The sequence below is a fragment of the Eumetopias jubatus genome, unplaced genomic scaffold (genome assembly GCF_037043125.1).
Source record: "Eumetopias jubatus isolate StellerSeaLion01/CBP00866 unplaced genomic scaffold, mEumJub1_p1.0 scaffold_5, whole genome shotgun sequence".
In the NCBI taxonomy this organism is placed as follows: domain Eukaryota; kingdom Metazoa; phylum Chordata; class Mammalia; order Carnivora; family Otariidae; genus Eumetopias; species Eumetopias jubatus.
This window is the reverse complement of record NW_028274811.1, coordinates 139,972,275-139,994,866: the sequence shown is the minus strand read 5'-3', so window position 1 is coordinate 139,994,866 and position 22,592 is coordinate 139,972,275.

Here is a 22,592-nt window from a genome sequence, read left to right as displayed (position 1 = left end):
TCCTGATGACTCCTTGGCTCCAGTTCTTGACCATGGGATTTGGCATCTGCCCCACTTGGCTCTGAATTTCCTTGACCCCTGGCTGCCCCCACCCACCCCTGTGACCTGGGTGTTTACCAGAAACTGAACCTGCTGCTCACTTGCTGTTTTTTAGTACTGACTCTGCAAATTCCTGATCTAAATTCTGCTTAGCCTGGCAGTAGGTATCAGTGGGGACATATGTAGGCAAAGCAAATGGAGGGTTACATAACTGCCCAAACAACTCTTGCCAAATTCCATTCAGGCAGAAATGCCCATTTTGACGTGGGTTAGGTATATAGAAATGATTAAAAAAAATCAGAACTCTTACTTTGGTACTTTTAGGGTTTGATATTCCATATAATAAAGGGGCCTTAGTTTTGTCTTTTTGAGCATGCAGTTATTGGCCAATGCACCGAGTAGAGACAATTAAAATGTAATGTGTAACCCAAAGATCTATTGTATAAAAAAATAACTAAAAAGAAATAAGGGAAATCTCAAATGGTATCATTCTCACATAAGACAATCTGTAACACTGAAGTAGTTTTAAAATTTAAAAATTTCCCTGTAGTATTGGGGTAGTTCTGGACCATAGACTTAAAATCCCAATGGACACATGTAGCTCCAGGCTATTAAAATCTCTTTCTGCTAAAGGTTAGATTAAGATCTGTTTCTTCTCTCTCCCTCTGTCTGTACCTTACTCCTTCCTTCTTTCTCCTTTCTTCTCTCTCTTTCTGTCTCTGTCTGTCCCTCTTTCAAACTGAACATATCTAATATAGACAGTAGTTAGGAGAACCTTGATTTCCAACATAGACTGATTATAATCAATGGGTCTTCAGAGAAGTGTCTTACGCAAAACAAGTTTCCTAAAAATGGGAGAATTTTGTCTGCTTGTTTCTAAAAAATCCCTGAGCAATATTGTAGAGGAAAATATTCTATCTCTCAGATGAAAACTCTTCTCTCATGAGTATCAATCTGCTATCAGAAACAAAATATAAAGAGGTCAAGAAGCCTTATGAATGTCCCAGTTGCTTTTTATCTCCATCTTCACTTTTTAAAAAATTTTAGGCATTCTAAAAGGTGTATGGAAGTACTTAATTATGGTTTTAATTTGCATTTCCCTAATGATTAATGATGTTGAACATCTTTTCATGTGCTTATTTGCCATCTGTATCTTTTCTCTGATGAGTGTTTATTCAAATCTTTTGCCTAAGTTTTATTAGGTTGTCTTCTTATTCTTGAGTTGTGAGAATTTTTTTATATAATTTGGATACACATCTCTTATCAGATATGTGCTTTGCAAATATTCTCCCAGTCTGTGGCTGGTCTTTTCATTTTCTTAACAATGTCTTTCAAAGAGTGGAAATTTTATTTTGACTGACTCCAATTTACATGTTTTCTAAAAGGTTAGTGCCTCTCCTCTCCTATCTAAAAGAAATCTTTCCTTAACTTAAAGTCATATAGACTTTATCCCACATTCTTTTTTAGAGGTTTTATAGTTTTAGAGTTAGGTTTATGAAATATTTCAATCACTTTAGAAAACAATTTTGCAGTTTCTGAAAAGGCAACCATATCTTTACCATATGATCTAGCAATTTCATTCCTAGGTGTTTACTCAAAAGAAATGAAAATATCTGTGTGTAAAAAGTCCTATACTTGAATGTTTATAGCAGTTTTTTTTTCAACTGGTGAATGGATAAATTATGGTGCATGCAGCAACAGGAAGCAGGTCAAAAGCACCATGCTAAAGGAAAAAGGCACAAAAGCTACATGCTTTATTATTCCATTTATATGACATTTTGGGAAAGACCAAAACTGTAAGGAGAGAATCATATTATCAGTTACCAGGGGCCAAGATGGGGGAAGGGATTAATTAAAAAGCGACGAAAAGGAACTTTTTGGAGAAAGAGAAATGATCTGTTTTTGTCAGAGACTATATGACAACTTAGGTGCTTCAAATCTCTTTGAACTGCACATTTGGAAAAAGGTGAACTTTATTAAATGTAAATTATACCTGGAAAAATCTGAGTACAATTTTTTTCAGAGTTTAACTTTTGCACAACTATTTTGAAAGAAAAAAATTGAGTCTGTTTGTAAATCCCCTTTACCAATTTTTCACTACAAAAAAAACCAATTTTTCCCAGGAGGTGATAGAGCCCAACTCTCAATTCCTGGCTCTCATGGAGGTGCTAATGAGTTATTACAGAAGTTTTTTCTATTCTTATTAAAAACAGAATCTATCAATATCTTGGACTAGAAAAATCAGATGCATGTTAGCCTTTGCTCTTCACATATTACTAATAAGTTATCTACCTAATTAGCACTGCCTTTTCAAGCTTTGAATTAAATTTAGTCGTTTATTTTTTCTTTCTTCTCACTATCCTAGCTGAGGCTTTTATTCGATTCATCTTGGACCAGTGCATGTGGCTTTCAATTGCTTTTCCTACCCTCAGGCTCTAACTTTTCCAATTCATATTGACTATGACCCAATAAATCTTAAAATGTAGACTTCATCAAGTTGCCTAACACATCATGATTACTTCTTCCATTTGCTTTTTAATGCTTTGGGAAATATGGCTCACTTTGTATCATGGTTCCAAACAAAATAGTCTCCAAAAAATAGGCAGCTAAAGCATTTTGTTTAGTTTAATAATTATAATGTATACCTGAATAGAAGATAAGAATTCCCCAAATTATTTTCCCAAACTAATTCTTAATGACTTTAATTTAAAAAAGAAAATATGTTTGGGAGAAACTGCTTAACCTTTAATGATATCAATACATGTTGGTCTGGATGCCCATAGAGGTCTTTCTGTGGAGTTAAATATGGATGCTAAGAAATTTAACATGGATTTAGTCAGGGGTACAGTATCACAATTGCAAGATTGTACACTCTAAATAAGTCTTGAAAAATGATTAACTGCTTTTATGAATTAAATTTCTAAGAATCTACTTGACTACTGTCTTATTCTATAGGTTGATCAACATCCACCTTCCACTTTTTAGGGATTTTCTCATTGAGATTTTTCTATCATCTCTCTCTCTCTCTCTCTCTATCTATCATCTATCTATCTATATCTATCTATCTATCTATCTATCATCTATCTATCTATCTATCATCTATTATCTATCTATTTATCTATCATTTATCTATCAACTCTCATTATCTATCTATCATCATCTATCAATCATCTAATCAACCAAATCTATTGAACATAACATCTATGTATTGTCCACCTGGATTATTGTGACTATCAAGAGAAATGTGATCAATTCACCTTTTTTATGCACATTTAGTTTTTTCAACTTCTGAAAGGAATCCGTAGCTTCATTTCCTACAGGATTCAGCGGTAATTAGCAATAAAGCAAGTTTATGGGGCTCTCAACCCCTGTAAGATGTGAAGAACATCCATGCTTGCATGACCTCTATTCCTCATCAATCTTTTGGAATACGTTCATAGAAAAATTGAAGCTTTATGGAAAATTGATTTCTTAGGAATCTGTTAGTACTTTGCATTTCCTCAATCTTGTCTAAACATCTATTAGAATTTGCATTTCTTTTATAGCTGTTTTTACAATGTGATATAATATATGTGGTATGCACTGAATGAAATCTGCTGAGATTTAGGAGTCATCAGCACTAGGGTCTAGTTATCATTCTCGCCTGGCTTCTACTGGTCCACCATCAAATGGAAGCAACAGGAATTGAAGTTGTGTGCATTTCTTTCAGGCTTGAATACAATTTGATCACATGTAGTACATCACTACAACAGATACTTAAATAGACATCATGTGCTCAAGATATGCCATAGTCCCTTTTCTGTTAGAAAATTAATATTTTAGCATATACAGTTGGCAGAAAAGATGAATGTCCTAGTGAGTGTTTATTGTGGTTTAGAATAGAGAAGATAATGCCAAAACTTTGATTCTTTTTTTCCTCTCTGATGTAGAAGAGCTTGTAAGGGCCTGAGATCTATCTGTATTGTTAACAAACGTTAATGCAAACAGGGGTAAGCCCTCATGTTAGCTGAATGTAGTAACAATAATAATTGGTAACGTATCTATACATTTCTCCCATGAGGAGAAAACAAGCAGGTCTGGAAAGGACCTCATAGTTCTGTGACAAATACCTCAGTTAAGTATCCTGGCAATGGTGAGTAGATGTTACCAATTAACTTCATTACCAGAAGGGATCTCCTTTTGGGCTTGAGAGTCGTGTATTTACACTAACTGTCCCCGCTCCCAATCCAACAGAGGATGTGAGAGACAGAGTGTGTAGGCAGATGGTTTGTTTTGTTTTCCATGTCTCAGTTTGAGGAATTTGTTTCTTTCCTTTCCATACTCAAATATCTTACATTTTTTTCCCTCCCATAACTAAATATCCTCTATTTCAACTTAGATTTACATTAAGTGGAGATCACAGAATGTCAGTTGGAAGCATGATGCTTTCACTGGTGCAATAACTTTCTTTAGAGTTTCTCTCTTTTTCGAAGTAGAGAGAGATGGCCCAGGTATCTTACCAGACAATAATCTTAATTCTCATACATAAAAATCATAATTCTCAAAGGGAATCAATAAATCCAAAACAGGAGTGCATTACAGGAAACTCAGATTCTTTCCTCAGTCTTTTATTTATTCATTCATTATATATTTTTTTAGATTTACCCAAGATTTATTGAGGACCCACCATGTATCAGGCATTGTCCTAGAAATTCTAAAGATCTAAACACAGTGACCACCTGGCAGAAGCTTCTAGGTAAAGAAACTTCAGAAGAGAGTATCCCAATTGTGTGCTGAGTGGTGTTGTTGCTACAAGATCTCCCTACCCAACACAACTCACACTGACACATTGAAGGCTAGACGACATTTGCAGGGGAGGAATCTTTGTAATTTTAAGCAATTTTCAACCTTATCTGAGCAAAAATCCCCCTCTCCACACACCTATAATCATTAATTTTTAGTTTAAACAGAGAATTATCATGGTTAATTTTGCAAAAAGTTTGATAAAAATGTGTTGCCTTGCCTAACACACTGAAGCAAAATTTGAGCTTACTTTGGCAGTTATTGAGAAAGGGAATGAGTGAGGGGTCTAGAGGTGTAGAGGTTCTGGAAGTGAAAAATCCCCTGCAGTGGGAATGGTTGAGAGGTTGTTAAAGAGATTAAGTAAGATTCAATTTTATGTTTTCGGGTTCTGCTAGGTTTCTATATAAACTCTGGTGTTATTTCTTGACTCTTCAATGAAAGCTTATTTCCTTAAAACTGCCTGTGAGAGTGGTGGTTGCCGGAAACCAAGATTAAAAGAGACTGTATGACTTTGGGTCATCACAGGGTGGAGAGAAGTTACAGTTACTGGAGGGAAGATCAAAACGAGCTGGGAAAATCAGGAGAGGCAGGGCTCAAAATTCGGAGCTATAGATAATTAGGAGAAACTTAAGTCTTGATCAACACTTATGATTGGACCTGAGTCATTTTATTTATTATGTTAAAGCATAAAGAACTTGGAGATGTTGAGGTCACCACCTAGACAGAGAGAGAGAAAAATTCTGAAAGAAATAATTACAATTCAGAGTGCCTCTTCTCCCAAATCCCTAAAGACATGTTATAACCAGAGTTTTTTTCCTTCAGGAATTACATTGTCTGAGCCATAGTGAAAGGATATCTATTGAAAGAAAGATTACAAAATGTTTCAAATAAACACAAATTAAAAAAAAATCCTTTAAAAATGTCAGAGAGCAACTGCAGGATTACCAAGACATAAAGGAACAAAAGATATTCCTTGGAGACCGCTAGGAACAAAAAAAGAATGTATCCTTTATCTTGATTTAAAAGAGGGGTTTAAGGAAGGAGATCTGGGGTAAGGCGGGAGAGGGCATATGACTTATACTGGTTATTAGGACTATGGTTTCAAAGGGATTATGAGAATCAAGCCACGTAGTAGTCTGGGATGTGTGCCCTGGATCCAGACTCCTGGTTTTGAATCCCTTTTAGCTTAACTTCTCTGTTTCTTGGTATTCTCTCCTAGAAAATAAGGCTAAAAATTGTGTCTATTTCTACAGGGGGTTGTTGAGTACACTGATGGAATTAATATGGACCAAGTGTTTGGAACAGGGCCTGGCAGATGATAAGTACTCAGTGAATGTTATTGGTTGGTTATCATCATAATTATTGAAAACCCCCTTCCAAAAGCTGCAGGTAAGGAAGTCAAAATGACAGTTGGGGAATCTCATTCTAATCTCTAAACAATCATATAGCTGGGCAGCTATAGGAAGAGACATCAAGAAAATTACCATAGGACACTTCAGACATTGAATTGGTAATTTCCAAGGTGACATAAATGATACAGTGAAAAAAGAATATTCCATGATCTTAGGGGACAAATCTGGAGAATTTTGAGGGGTTCTGGCTCTGAGGAAAGCTGAGATGCAGCAAGTGGGACACATAGACTGAGTTCTATTGGATGTGAGATTGTTCAAAGAAAGATGCCTTAAGGAGGAATACAATTTTCATAGAAGGTAGAAATAAACATGGTGACTTTAAAAAATAGACAATTTTGATAGATACAAAATTGATTAGTTTCAAAATTTTTAGTACAAAGAAACTTACAGAATAAAATAGAAGTCGGCCAGAAAAGCACAGATGAATTAAGACTGATTGCATACCCAGAATTTTAATTTTTGACTAATCTATCTTCCTAGAAGCCCCAGACGAAGGATGTGGAAAACTCTCAAGAGTAGAGAGACAAAAATGATTGAGGTTGATTAGGAAATTATTTTGATGTGCATTATGCAGCTGGATAGAGTGTGGGAACCCAGATACTAATAGACCTATGATAAATCTTGCTCTTGCTTCCCATTTATGTGAGCATTTCCTACAGTGGAGGACCAACGGAATCTTAGGATTTGTTGGGATTAGAGAAAAAGATGGAGGTGTTTGTTTTACATTTCCCCCCAGCCCTGCTCCTGGGCTGTGGGTGGTCATGACTTTGCTTCTAGAAACACATGCAATTATGAGAAAGCACACTACAGAATTCCTTACCCCTGTCTAATGCAGTCATCTTCTGAACTTTGGCTTACATCCCTCATTCAGTGCCTGTGTAGACCACCCTTTACGTTCTCCCATTCTTTTTTTTTAAGATTTTATTTACTTATTTGACAGTGAAAGAGAGAGTACAAGTAGGGGGAGCATCAGGAAGAGAGAGAAATAGGCTCCTGCTGAGCAGAGAGCCCAACGTGGGGCTCGATCCCAGGACCCTAGGATCATGACCTGAGCCAAAGGCAGACGCTTAACTGACTGAACCACCCAGGCGTCACTACATTCTCCCATTCTTAACAATATCAGTGACATGGATAACCATTCAACAATGGCCCTAACTGTATTTTCCTTCCTTATTTTTAAACAGCTTTTTTAAAAAAAGTGTGGTAAAATATACATAACATCAAATTTACCATTGCAACCATTTTTAACTGAACAGTTCAGGACATTAAGTGCATTCCTGTCCTTGTACAACCATAACCAATTCCACCTCCAGAACTCTTTTCATCTTGCAAAACTGAAATTCTGTCGCCATAATGCTCCATTCCCTGCTCCCTCTAGCCTCTGGCAACCACCATTCTACTTTCTGTCTTTGTGAATTTAACTACTCATAGAAGTGGACTCAAGCTTTTTTTTTTTTCTTAACTGGCTTATTTTTTTCTTTCTTAACTGGCTTATTTCATTTAGCTGAATATTTTCAAGGCTCATCCATGCTGTAGCATGGCAGCATTTCATTCCTCTTTAAGGCTGACTAATACCTCATTATATGTATGCACCACATTTAGTTTGTTCATTCAGTCATCAGCGGACACTTGGGTTGCTTCCACATTTTAGCGAGTGTAAATAATGTTGCCACAAACGTGCATGTAATAATGTCTCTTCACATCCCTGCTTTCAATTGTTTTGAGTATGTACCCAGAAGTGTAATTGCTGGATCTTATGGAAATTTTGTTTCATGTTTTAAGGAACTGCCATGTTGCAACATTTTGCATTCCCACCTGCAATGCATGTGTTCCAATTTCTCCATATCCTTGCTAACATTTATTATTCTGTTTTTTTAATAGTAGGTGTGAAGTGGTATCTTGTAGTTTTGACTTGCATTTGCCTAATGATTAGTGATGCTGAACATCTTTTTATGTCTTTATGTCTATTCAAGTCCTTTACTCATTTTAAAATCAGGTTGTTTGTATTATTGAGTTGTAGAAGTTCTTTCCATATTCTATATATTAATTCCTTATCAATTAAATAGCCTTTTGAAGTGTAATTAACATATAATAAAGTATTCATATTTTATTACAGTGTACAATTTCAAAAAGTTTTGACATATGTTTACCCATGTTAAATCGTTACCACCATTAAAATATTGAAGACATCTGTCATACAAAGATGCCTTCATGACCCATGATACTTTTTCCCACCTCTCCCTGTTCCTCTACCCTTCATTTCCAGACAATCACTGATATTTTTATGCTGCTATATATTGGCTTGAATTTTCTAGATTTCATATATGTATGGAATCATGTATTATGTACCTTTCTTTAAAAAAAGGTTTATTTATTTATTTTAGAGAGAGCAGGGGAGAGGCAAAGGGAGAAGGAGAGCCAGAATCTCAAGCAGACTCCACACTGAGCCCAGAGCCTGATGCGGGGCTCAATGCCACAACCTTGAGATCATGACCTGAGACAAAACCAAGAGTCCAACACTTAAACAACTGAGCCACTGAGGCACCCAAATTATGTGCTTTTTTTTTTTAATGTGTGGTGGTGGTTGGGGGTGGTTCTTTCACTCAACACACTATTTTGTGATTGATCCATGTTTCATGTGTCAATAATTCATTCATTTTTACTTCTGAATAGGATTCGATTGTATGGATTACACCACAGTGTGGAAATACACTCACCTGAGGATGATCATTCATTTGGGTTGTTTCAATTTTTGGTGATGACAAATAAAACTCTTATAAACTCTTATAAACATTTATGTATGTCTTTGTATGGACATCTATACCTTCATTCCTCCTAGGTAAATACCTAAAAGTGGTTTGGCCAGGTCAACAGCAGTGTCTGAGAGTTTCAGTTGCTCCATATCTTTGCCAGCACTTGGAAAAGAGCCAGTCATTTTATTTATTTATTATTTTAAAATAAAAAAAAATTTTTTTTAAAGATTTTATTTATTATTTGTCAGAGAGAGAGAGAGAGCAAGCACAAGCAGGGAGAGTGGCAGGGAGAGGGAGAGGGAGAAGCAGGCTTGATCCCAGACTCTGGGATCATGACCTGAGCTGAAGGCAGATGCTTAAGAGACTGAGCCACCCGCGCGTCCCAAGAGCCAGTCATTTTAATCTTAGCCATTCGAATAGGTGTGTAGCAGGATCTTACTGCAGCTTGACTTTGCATTTCCTTCATGTCTATTGACATTGATATCCTTTTCTGTGCTAATTTGTATCTGTATGCCTTTCTCTTCTCTTCTCTTTTGAGGACTTCAGTTACACATCTTTTAGGCCAGAGCTTACTAGTGTCTGTTTATCTTTGCTTTCAGTCTTTTTGTTTCATTTTGGGTAGTTATCTGTTGCTGTATCTTGAAGTGCACTAATCTTTTCTTAGGCAGTGTCTAATCCATTTAAGCTCCACTGTGTGTGTGTGTGTGTGTGTGTGTGTGTGTGTGTGTATACATATATTTCAGACTCTGTGGTTTTTACTTTAGAAATTCTATCTGGGTCTTTTTTTATATTTTCCGTGTCTCTACTTAACATGCTCAATCTTTCCTGCATTTTCCAAAACATATTGAACACAATTATAAGAACTCTTTTAATGCTTTTGTCTACTAACTCTATCAACTGTGTCATTTTTCTGTCCATTTCAATTGATTAATTTTCTTCCTCATTTTGGCTCTTATTTTCCTGACCTTGTATATATGGCCACTTATGATTGGATGTCATTTTGCTTTTCCTTCTTGAGCACCAGATATGTTTTGTAGTCCCATCAATATTCCCAAGCTTTGCTCCAGGAAGTCTTTCAGTTATCTGGAAATAGTCAATCATTTCAGGTTTTGTTTTTAAGCTTTGTTAGGCTGAATAGACCAGAGCAGCAGTTAGACTGTTGCTAATTTTCCTCACTAATGTCTGATCCATCCAATGTCTCATGAAGTATGAGATTTTCCATCATGGTGATGGGGAACAGGAGCTATTCCCAGCCTTTCTTGATCCCTGAGGATCATTTATTTTTATTTTTATGAGTACTTCTTTTCTGCTTCTTGGGTAGTTTTCCAAGAGTGCTGATCAGTACTCAACTGAATATTTGAGAGGGATGCTCTGTAGACACCTCTGATTCCCTCTTTGTGCAGCTGTCTTCTTTATGATATTCATCCCTGCAAACTCCACCTGCCATGCCTCCCTCAAAACACACACACACACACACACACACACACACACACACACTGAAATCCCAGCTCCATCTTCTCAATCCAGGGACATCACCAAGGCTCCATTTGAGTTGTCTCTCCGTGTGTGTTCTGGTCTGGACAGTATCTTCAGGCAGTAAACTAGGGGGATTGTATAACTCACTTTGTTTATTTCTTATCTGTTAGCGATCACTGTCTTTCATTATCTGATGTTCAAGAAATGCCTTGTTTCTTGTTTAGTTTTTGGTTGTGTTAGGTAGGTGTGTAGATCCAGTCACTGTCACTTCAGCTTGGTTGGAAGTAGAAGTCTTTTGGAGAGTATGTTGATGTTGTATCTTTGCCTTTCCTTACAAGTTCAGCTTGAGAAAGGACTTAGGTAAAAATTGTTTACTTGGGATATGATGCTAGGAGGCAGGAGAAAGTAAGATATTATAGAAGGAAATGCTGGTATAGATTGCCCTGTTACACCGGTTACCACCATGCATGCTAGAGCCTCTGAGGCCTTATGTTAGGAATAAACAGAAGCTTGGTGGGGCACTTATTAATTCACAACCTCAAACTACTTGATATTAGCCCCCAGCCATATTATAGTCTGTACATTTTTTGAGTTTCATGGTGAGATCCTACGTCTTTGCAAAAAATTCTTGGGCAGCAAAGTGGAGAGATGTGGCAGGTATGTGAGAGGGGCTGCTAAAAGTGTACAGGGCACTTGTCCATTGCAGTTGATATTGTTGGGCTGAGTACATGTGGGACAAGTAATGTTGGTCCTAGTTCTTTACCGAGAAAGCTCACTTTCTTCCCCCAACATCAATTCCTCATGTTCATTCTTCCTCTGCCTTTCTTTTTCAAAATAACATCACTCCAACAACTTTTTGCTTAACTCATTTATGTTAGTGTGAAATGTTTCATAAAGGGTGGGTGTTTTTGTGAACAGAAAAGATTAGTTCAGAGCCACTTAACTTTTAAAATTAATGACCCGTTTATTAAATATCAATGAGAAGCCCTAAAGCTCTGATTCATCATTAAGCTTTTACGTTCAACTACATATCTCATTTTCCTCCTGATAAATCTGATACATTTTAATGACCACATTAAAAGCAATTTTACAAAATAATTCAACATATTTTAATTTATAAAAATAATTTGTAATTGTAATATATTTGATTCTTATTTTAAGGCCCTCAATTTCCTCACCCAAAATAAAAATAAAATTCCCATGTATGAAAATAATTCTTGGAAATCTTAAGCCTTAGATGAGTCTAAGTTTTTTAGTATTTTTTTAAGATCTTATTTTTTTTTTGTTAACCTAGTGGGATTTCAAGTTAAAATATCAGTGTAAAACTATTACTCATTTAGATGTTTTAAATTGAAATTAAAAACTAACCTGCTACTGCAAAAGGCAAAATTCTTTTAAAAAATTACTTAAGCTTAAAACATAAAATTTGTGAGGATTATTATCTAATACAACATTATAACTATTAAGGATTTGACTAAACTTGTCATTTAATGCTTAATTTTAAAAACTTAAAAGTTAAAACTGATTAACCACTAGGGAATCGATCATACCATTTTAGGAGAACTTTAGAATCAGTTTCCAAGCTTAATTATTTTGGCTTGGTGGCTCAGTTGGTCTGGGCTGCATGGCAACCAGATATTTGAACAAAATGTGAGGCTTTGGGGTTGTAGATTTTATCCATGTTTCTATCTGCCTTGCTAAACCCCTTTTATTTCATAGTTTCTCTGTAAATGGGGCACTCTTTTATCCTGTCTCTTCTACATTCAACTCACATACTCCCAAACCTCTAATCTGCTGAAATCCCCAGTTAGGTTTCTTCAATTATCTTACAACATTGCAATATTAATTTATGAATTAATTTCAGAAATTTTTTTTTTTTGAGTGTCTACTATGTGCCAGGCACTGCTCTAGTCGTTTGGAGATATTGTTGAACAAGACATAAATTTCTGCTTTTACAACATACACACCAGGAGAAGGAGGGTACACTAAATGACAAGGCTATCAAGTAAGTAGAAGGTACAATAGGCACATATAAATTTATTACTTGGTATCTTAAGAATAGATAAATGTTAACAGATAAAGAAAACACAGAGCAGGATAAAAGAGTGTGAGTGCTATAGAGAGGGAGTTTACAGGATGGGAAATTATATAAGATGGTCAGGCAGGGTCTTCTTAGCTGGTGATATTGAAGAAGGGTATAAAGGAAATGAAGGAGTCAGGTAAGCAAATATTAGGGAAGAGCGGCCCAGGCAGTAGGTACAGATAAGGTATGCCAGTTATCTTTGATGGACAATAATGCTTATGAGTGGCCAGCAAGATATCAGGGGAGAGATGAGGTCAGAGAGCTAACACACCCTTGTATGTGATTGTAAGTGCCATGTTTTTGTGTCCTAGGACATTGGGAACCATTGCTGGGTTTTGACCAGAGCAATGACACGACCTGACTTAGGTTGTATAGGAATCCCTGTGGCTTCTGAAGAGATTGAAAATAGAATGCGAATGGTTGACAAGGTAACAGCAGGGAGACTTGTTAGAATCCTATGGCAATGATCCAGTTAAGAAAGAATGATGGCAAAGGGCAGACTGGAAGCAGTGGATGTGCTGGGAATTCTGGATATGTTTTCAAGATAAGTCAACAGAATTTCCTTTTAGACTGAATGTGAGATGTAAGTGAAGGGGAATCAAGATGGCACCAAACAGTTTTGGCTTGAGGAAATGGAGGAGGAATTGCCATTAAGTAGGATCAGGAGTAGCTAGAGTACAATTTAGCATATGTTCAATATGAGCTACCTATAAGACATACAAGTGAAGATGCCAAGTCAACAGCCAAATATATGTTTCAGTTCAGGAGACATGTTTGGAGATCCAGACTGGAGCTATAGATTGGGGAGAGTTATGAATGGTATTTTAATCCATGAGATTATATGCTTCAAGTAGAAATTAAAAGGGTAAAAGACAGATACATGGAGAAACTCAACATAGAGTCACCAGGGAAGGGTAGATAAACAAAAGATGCCCTGTACAAGCCACCAGTGATGTAGGATGAAAACTGAAATATTTTGGTATCCTAGAAGCCAATTAAAGGAAGTATATTCAGGAAAAAGAAATGATCATCTGGGCCAAATGGTGCTAATAGTCTAATGAGATACAAACAAACAAAATGAGGACTAACTGACTATTGGATTTAGACTTATGGAGGATCTTGGCAACCTTTATGAGAACAATTTCAGTGAAATGATGTGGGTGAAAACCTGATTGGAGGTACAGGAGAAAAGAAAGAGAGGGATTGGAGACAGTAAATGTAGGTCATTATGGAAAAGTTTGCTGCAAAAGAGAAAAGAAATGTAAATGCTGGGGTGTGTGGTCAAGATAAATTTTTATTGAAATGAGAAAACACGCAAGATGTTCGTACGCTGATGGGGATGAACCCGTACAGAGGGAAAATATTTGATTAGATAGGATTGAGAACACAGAATTGCTGATCTGATACCATATCCTTGAATATATAAGAAAATATGCGGTTCAGTGCACAAGTTTAGAAACTGGCATTAGAGCAGAATATGGATAGTTTTTCTGTGGTAACAGACTAGAAGGGAGAGTGAGAGCTAAAGATGCTGGTCAGTGGGTAGAAGAGATGATGAAAGTTTGTGAATGTTTGTTTCCTTATTAAAGTTGGAATCAAAGTTGTATTTATCGACTCAAAGTTTATGTCCCTTAAAATTCATATGTTGAAGCCCTAACCCCCAGTGTGATGGTATTTGGAGATAAGGCATTTAGGAGACCATTAAAGTTAAATAAGGTCATAAGGGCTGGTCCTGATACGGTAGGATCATGGCCTCTCTCCTCACACAGGCCAAGAAGAGGTCTCGAGAGCACACAGTGAGATGGTGTCTTCCTACAAGCTAAGACAACTCACAATGAAATCTACCTCACTGCCACCTTGATCTTACACTGCCTCCAAAACTGTGGGAAAGAAATTTCTGCTGTTTAAGCCATTCAGTCTATGGACTGTTGTTATGGCAGCCTGAGCTGACTAATAAAATTATCAGCTGAAATTGAGATTGAGGGGGATGACATGGGCTTAAAGAGAGAGGAGAAAAATATCTGTTATTCTAGGAGAGTGGGAGAATGAAGTGATGAGAGGTGTACAGTGTGATTATAGCATTCAGGACTCACTGAGTTTTGTGCTCATGGGTTTAAAAGGAAACTAGTTAATGTACTTGTGTTTTTTATTTTTTGTCTTTGTTTTTGTTTTCAGGCACACAGCTACATGGGTTCTGGCAGGAAATGCGTGTAAAGTTGTGTCTACCAAGATGCATGGTTTTGCCAAGTGAGAAATCACAGTGAGAAAAGGAAAAGGAAATAGAAGGTAGTGACGGTGGCCTGATTATGATGATTAACCAGGGACTTTAAGATGGCTAGGTGGGGGAATGAAGATATTAACAGAATGAGGGACAGCAGATGAGTGATAGATACTCAAAGAATTGGAGGTTCTGTGAGAGCCAAAAATGGGTGCTGGTGGTATGGTGGGAGGAGGGAATGAAGATAGGAAAAGTTGTGGTGAGTGAATTGGGATGCTTAACATGGAGACTAGGGAGGGACCGTAGCTTTTCCTACTGACAAAATCTAGACTAAGATCCTCAAAGTGAGTTGTTGAGGAGCACCTGGGTGGCTCAGTTGGTTGAACACCCAACTCCTGGTTTCCACTCAGGTCATGGTCTTGGGGTTATGAGATCAAGCCCGCATCGGTGTTTGAGCTCAGTGTGGAGTCTGCTTGAGATTCTCTCTCTTCTCCTCCCCCCTTCAAATCGGTAAATAAATAAAATCTTAAAAATAATTGAGTTGTTGAGGTAGCTGCCAGATAAAATCATTGCATCATCAAAGGAGAAAAACTCAAGAAATAAAGGGAAACTTTTGGAAGGACAATGTATATTTCTGTTTACAGATTTCTGATTGGAAAGAATAACAAGGATTCAGAAGCTAATAGCATTGGGGAATGAAGAAGAGCAATGGGTTGTCAGTAGAAAGCAGTAACAATGGGGACAGTGGATGGTAAGATCAGATGTCAGCATCAAAGCTGACAGATTCCTATGGAGGAGGAACAGAGAATGATCTGAGACTGCCAATGAGCCTTAGGAGGAAGAAAATAGTCCCCACTTAAGAGGACAACAGAGGAAGCAGTGTCTTTAGAACAAAGATCAAGGATTTGCATAAAGCAAAGAGAATGTTTAGAGAATAGATTAAGGATACAAGATGTTCTGTTGACAATGGACCACCAATTCCAGAGGGCATAGTGGAGGGGCTTTAGGAGTTGGGGAAAGATGGGAGAAGTCCTATGCACAAGTGATGTGTGGAACATTGTGTGGAACCTTAGAGTCCAGGAAGGAAATGTAGGCCTGGAAGTCTGTGAACTTGGAACAACTATCACAAAGATAAATGTCCAGTTACTGAGATGCATCCAAGCAGATTCAAGGCAGGTAATAGTGGTGAAGCTGATGGTGGTCAGGAATAAGAAGGGGTGGTTCATGGGTCCCTCTCTTGACCTGTGCTGATGGAAGTTGAAGGCAGTACACTTGGTATTACTCTTGAGCCCAGTTAGTGGAGACACAATCTCACCTGGATGTGTACTTAGTCTCTTGATTGACCGGAGCACGTCTATGGAATCTGGTGCCACCTCAACCATGACTCCATTTCAACCTCTGAGGAGGGTGAAATGCACCCAAGGCCTTGCAGCAGTGAGGTCTTAGTACCTATTCTTGACCTTGGATGAGAGTCTCACTACAGCTATTTTTATATTTTACATTTAAAACTTTTGTTTTTATCAGTTTTATACATAACATGTAGATTTACAAGGTTCACAAAGTTCATCCACATTTTTAATGCCTCATCAGGCATTATTTTTACCTTTTTAGTTTTCTATTTGCTATTGATCAACTTTTTGCCAGAATAGAAAAAAAGAACACTTAAGAATCTAGCTGTTCCTTTTTCCATTATAATTTCTTATTGGTTTTTTAATTCAATTAACCAACATATAGTACATCATTAGTTTCTGATGTTGTGTTCAATGATTCATCTGTTGCATATAACAACCAATGCTTATCACATCACATGCCCTCCTTAATTCCCATCACCCAGTTACCCCATCCCCCCACCCACTTTCCCTTCTGCAACCCTCAGTTTGTTTCCCAGAGTCAGGAGTCTCTCATGGTTTTTCTCCCTCTCTGATTTCTTCGCATTCCGTTTTCCCTCCCTTCCCCCCCGATTTTCTGCGTTATTTGAATCTAGCTGTTCCTTAAAAAATATTTTTAAATCACCCTTAGAGTGTTAGTCGCTGTTTTTTCTTTTTCTGTAAGTTCCTTGTGCCTCAAATTTCTTAGTCATTTTGGAACTTTACAGTATAAATCAAGATTTTTTTTTTATTGACTTCTTACACTGCAAGCTCAAATTTAATTTCTCTTAGGTTGCTAAGTCATGTTACCCTAGTCCTTGTACTTTTCAACTTTCAACATTTTATTGCTGTAGTTTTCTCTCCAATTGTCTTTGTGGCTTTTAAAATTATATAGAATATTAATAATATAATTAATTAATTATATAATTATGAATATATTACATACATTAAATATAATTAATATGTTAATATATAATATATATTTATATATATATATTTTATTCTTTTTTACAATGTAAATATTAAATACTTAAATGCAAATATTAATCAATGGGCCGAATAAGAAATCAAATGCAAATCAAAATATGTCTCAAACCCAAAGAAAAAGAAAACACAATATTCCAAAACCTATGGGATGCAGCAAAAGAAGATGTTAAAGTGAAATTTATGCATTTTACCCTCCTCAGAGGTTGAAAAGGAGTCATGATTGAGGTGGTACCAAATGTTTGTTTTAAGAAAAAAAAGTTCAAAAAAAGAAAATATTTCAAATAAACAATTTAACATTATACCACAAGGAACTAGAAAAAAAAAACTTTGCTGAAACTTAGTAGAGGAAGGAAATAACAAAGAAAAATCAGAAATAAATAAAATAGAGAGTAGAATAAATAATAACATAACATTGAAAGTAATGATCAGTTTTTCCAAAAAATAAATCAACAATGCTTTAATGACAATAACTAAAAACAAAAAAACAAAAAAACAAAAAACAAAAAAAACAGAGAGGCTCAAAAAACAAAATGAGAAATGGAAAACAATACAACAGATAACCACAGAAACACATAGTGTCAGGTTACTATAAATAATTATATATTAACAAATCAGATAACTTAGAAAAAATAGAAATATGAATATATAATATGTATTTGATTCTTCAATTGAAGTATAGTTGACATACAATGCTATATTAGTTTCAATTGTACAACATAGTGGGATTCTACAGTTCTTTACACAATGCTCAACACAATAAATGTAGTTACCACCTGTCACCATACAACATTATCCCAATATTAATTACCATATTCTTTATGCTGTACTTTTCATCCCTGTGATTTGTTTATTTTATTGTCTATTGTTTTCTTTTATAACTTGAATTTTGTACCTTTTATAATCTCCTTTTATAAAATATATAAAATTATATTCTAAGGCTTTAAAATTATATTTTTACTGTTATTTGTTGGGGCTTGGGGGGGGAAAGTTAAAGTAATGTGTATGTTAAATATGATTACCTGGAAGGTTTTTACATGATGAAGCTTATTTTGTAGGATTAAGTTTATTAATATTTCTGATGTATAATGATATACTTGAAAGCACATATATTTTAAAGATAGGTTGCTCAGGACTTATTTTAGAGATCAATACTCACACTGGCCAGAGTGCTCTTTCTAATTTAATAAATACGTGTTGATTGAAAATAGTCTCAGAGAGTTAGCAGAGTTTGCAGTTTTCCTACTAAGCACAACATCTTCATTTGAAGCATTAATTCCTACATATTTAAAAAGCAGACACAAAATCCTTTTATGTGGAGAAGTTATCTAAATTTAGTGGATGAGCACCAGAACAGTGGGACATCTGCCCGTGTAAATCATGAGAAAATTGAACAATTCAAGATGTCAAATAGTCAGATGCTCTTTGCAGGAAAAAAAAAAAACAAAACGAAACAAAACGAAAAACCTACCAAACAAACAAACAAAACCACTCTTAATGATGTGGCTTTGGTGATGAGAAAAGACTCGTGAAATATTTATTATATACCCATTCCCAGGCACAGAGGCTACATGATGCAGCAATGGTTTCCCAGATCTGCAAAAGGGTGCCACCAACACGGTCTCATGGAAACCGTGTACCTGGAAGGATTCACAAGAACATTTAAGCCTATGTATAGGAATCAGGTCAATTTTTATTCTTTAGAGCCCTTTGATTAAACCTGAAATTGGGTAGTTGAAACCACTATGTGCTTCAACCGCATAAAAGGCTTTAAAATTTGATTTGCCATGTATTATCCATAACAGGCTCTATTCTTGACTGAGGTTAGGTTTTTTTCCTCCTCTTAGGAAACAGATGGAGTATTTTATTTGGGGCTAAACTTTCTGCTGCTGCAAGATGAAGATTTTCCCCTGAAAACATTGTTTTACATTTTGGAGTCAAGTACGGCAAGACCAAATAAATCTTGGGCTTGGTCATTTCCTGTGCTCCTTCACCCTGTAATCACATTAAAATGTAATGACATTTGATGGGGCACCTGGGTGGCTTGGTCATTAAGCGTCTGCCTTTGGCTCAGGTCATGATCCCAGGGTCCTGGGATCCAGCCCTGCATGGGGCTCCCTGCTCCGCGGGAAGCCTGCTTCTCCCTCTCCCACTCCCCCTGCTTGTCTCCCTCTCCCACCCCCCCTGCTTGTGTTCCCTCTCTTGCTGTCTCTATCTTTGTCAAATAAATAAAAATCTTAAAAAAAATGTAACGACATTTGAAACATCATCTTTCTCCAACCACTGGTCATTATTTAAATGTGTTTCCACAGGGTAGAAGCCTTAAGCTAGCAAAGACACAAAATGAATGCCTTCAGAGTGTAGAGGGAGACATTTTATGGCATACCTTGTGAGGGGCCCTGGCGGGACCTTAAAAAAGTAACATGTTTTAATTGCCATTTGCTTAAGTAAGCCCGCTGTTTCTTCCATTCTGCTTTCCTCTCAGTCACACTTCCCCTCTTGTTGGATGGTTCCTTTGGGGATTTGGGATGGGATCTCCTTTTGGGATTCACCTAAGGGGAGGTAGAGATGGGGATGCCTTTGGTCTGTGTTCAGTGGGATCCGTCTGAGTGGGTTATAGTCACATTCATATACAGTTCTGTTGTTGTCACCTCTATCAGCATATCATTTCCTTTAGAATACAGCACTGGAAACATCTGGGTTGCACAGGAGAAACACATTTTGAAATGTGTCATGGACTGAAATTCCCCAAATTCATAAAATGAAGCTTTAGTCCCCCAGGTGATGGTGTGTGGATATGGAGCCTTTGGGTGATAATTAAATTTAGAAGACTCATGAGGGACCCTCATGATACTATTATTGCCTTTATAACAGGAGGAAGAGAGACCAGAGCTTTCTTTTTCTCTGGCCACTGCCTGAAGACATAGCAGGACAACAGGTATGGGCAAGCCGGGAAGAGGGCCCCTACCAAGAACCCAACCTGGCTGGCATCTTGATCTTGGATTTCTCAGCCTCCAGAACTGTGAGAGGTAAATGTCTTGCTTAAACCACCCCGTCTATGGTATTTTGTTACGGCAGCCCAGACTGAGACAAAATACACAGAGCCAGAACGAATCATTGAAAAATGTGTTTAATTATCAGATGCATAAAACTTAAATGCAAGACTTAGTTCTCACTGAATCAGTTTCCTGCAAAAATGGACTTGAACAATGCAGTATATACGATTGTAAACACACCAACTTTTCTTTTCGATGGAACTCATATGAAATACATTTAACAGAATTCCCCTAATTTTAGGACACAAATCTGTGGCGTTCTGCAAACAGCAAAACTATCCCTGTGTGGAGCCCTGTGTTTCATGTATCTTAACCTATCGGATCTAAGTGGATCTGATGCATTTTGTCCTGCTGAAGGCTAACGTCCAATATGAAACTGCATGTAAATTGCCACCAACATGGCAAAGTGGTCTAAAGAAACCAAGTATTTCTACCTCTTTCATCAATAAGTTATTGTGTGTTCCCTAAGACAGACGTGACTGCACAGTTATGTAGCTCAAACTTAAATATTGAAAATTCAATCTGAGAGCACTGTTAAAGAATAATTTTCAAAAAAATTAAAACTGTGACTTTTATGCACATATAACAATGAACATGTGTTAGGGATTTTGTTTAACTCATTAATTAGGAAGGTGGGAAGATGTTAAATTAGCTCAGAGGGAAATCCAAAGGACATATTTATAGATCAGGAATATTGCAGCTGGAGATAAAACTAGCTGCCACCCCAGCGGTGGAGAGAAATTGCTTGAGCCTGTACTTGGCATATCTACAGATGAGGATTACTGTGTATTTATATCAATTATCTGCAACTCAGAGTATGGCATGATAACTCCCAAAGAATCCAAATAAGATAACCCAGAAGGGTGTTCGCTAGACCAGAGGTGGGCAAACCTTCTATGAAGAGCTAGATAGTGAATATTTGAAACTTTGTGGGCAATACTGTCTGTGTTGTGAGAACCCACGTCAATCATCATAGAGCTAAAGTAGCCACAGATATGTATACACAAGTGTGTGTGGCCGTGTTTGGAAAAAACTTTATGAAGAGAAGTAGATGGTAGGCTGGATTTGGCGAGAGGACTGTGGTTTGCCAGAGCCTGCAGTAGGCAATGTATAGTTGTCTATGAAGGTGTATCTCCTTCCCTCCGCAACCCACTTCAACCCAAGTTCAATCCTTGAGAATTCCTGACCATCCAGATGAATTAAAGCTGTATTTCAACTTTAGGAGAGAGCTAGTTCAATCCCAATTTGCACTTACCCTGAAACCTAATCTTTTGAATCTGTGTATCAAGGAAGGAGATTAATTAAAATTCCAACCCAAACATTTCAAATCCTAGGTGAACTCTAAATTTTGTTGTCTTCACCTTGGTCTTACATGATCACCAGAGTTCATTTATATCTAGGGGTTTTTCTCTCATAAAAAAAAAAAAAAAGAAAGAAAGAAAGTAAAGAAATTCCTCGGGGCAAAAAAAGAAAAGTTTGAGGTTTGGCCTTGTCTTTTTTTATTCTTTTCTTCTTCTTCTATTTGGCCTGGTAACTATTTACTTAATGGTTACTACTTTTAGGAAGATTTAAAAAAAAATCATACTTTTTAAAAATACTGTTTGAAGGGCTTGTCTGAATTAGTCAGTTGGCCTTAATGTTCACAGAAGTCCCATTTTGTGGATACTTTAAATAACTTAAGTATTGATTTTAGCATTGCACAAAATAACCTTGATTGCACGTGCTTCTAGCTGGACAGTGTCACGAAGGTCAATAAAGTATTATTTTGTTCACTCTATTCTGTTCTGAACTATTTCTTTTGACTTTAGGAAACCTGAAATTAAGATCCTTTCTTTTAGAGGCAATTGAAAGTTGGTTCCACACTATTAAAAATACTTTAGCACTGCATAAATGATAGAGTATCATCAGATATTTAAAATACATTGTGATTTACTAGTGTTGGATAATTTTTCAGAAATAAATCTACCCAGGGTGCCTGGCCAGCCCAGTTGGAAGAGCATGTGACTCTTGAACTCTGGGTTATGAGTTCACACATTGGGTGTAGAGATTATTAAAAATAAATAATAAACTTAAAAAAGAAATAAATATAAATATAAAACAAATTTTATATATGTCTCTGACTGTGGGTTTAATTAATTTTGAAAGAAGTATGCTATTGCATATCCCAAATTATAATTTTTCCCTTTACTGAAGCACTCAAAATAAGAATAAAAGCAAAATTATAAGGCTACATTTATGAGGTAAGAAAATCTTTTTTAAATATGCAAATAGTTATAAATCATAAAAGGATAAGTTTACATGTTTAAATACATTAAATTTAAAAATATTCTGCATGATGGAAGATATGCTACGTAACAGAGAAAGATAAGATGCAGACTAGGAGAAAACAGTGGAAGTAATACATTATATGTTAAAAAAAAAA